This window comes from Tenrec ecaudatus, chromosome 2 (assembly GCF_050624435.1).
Source record: "Tenrec ecaudatus isolate mTenEca1 chromosome 2, mTenEca1.hap1, whole genome shotgun sequence".
NCBI classification, from domain to species: Eukaryota; Metazoa; Chordata; class Mammalia; order Afrosoricida; family Tenrecidae; genus Tenrec; species Tenrec ecaudatus.
The window spans coordinates 256,220,916-256,221,465 of NC_134531.1; the positions used below are offsets into that span (position 1 = coordinate 256,220,916).

General features: G+C 38.2%; 1 pseudogene; it reads right to left on the reverse strand.

Annotated features, from left to right (window-relative positions):
- Window positions 1-240: 240 nt before the first annotated feature.
- On the reverse strand, window positions 241-347 carry LOC142441585 (small Cajal body-specific RNA 24; annotated as a pseudogene).
- Between the last annotated feature and the right edge of the window lie 203 nt (window positions 348-550).

Sequence of the window (550 nt, forward strand, 5' to 3'; positions counted from 1 at the left end):
GATTAAAGTAAATGGTAAATTACAGCAACCCAATCCTGACAGACCTTAAAATAACCCAGACCCCTCAGGAATGAAAGTCCGGGTTACCCCACCAGGCAAAAAACCACAGCCAGCTGAGGCGCTTGCTCAGGGCAAAGGTAATACAGAATGGGTACTAGAAGAAAGTAGTTCTACCTATCAGTTATGACCATGTGATCAATTGCAAAAGCAAGGTTTGTGATTGTCAATGTTTTTTCCTTTTAGTGTCAGTAGTGGAACGATCCACCCTTTGTACTTGCAAAGGGTGAACAGAAAGCGACTGTATTTCTCTAGGACATTTATAAAGATGGTTTTTCTTTTTATGTGCTTATTGCATATCTTTCCTTTGTTCAGGTATGATATATCAGATACAATTGGACTCTGTGTTTTCATTTATATGTATGATAGATGGTTGATGAAAAGTATATGTGTGATTTCATCAATGTCCGGAAATTATATAAGTATATATGGATAAAGAATTGTGTACATGTGCCAGGTTGGCAAGGGGTGGATTGAGACAATTTATGCCAGC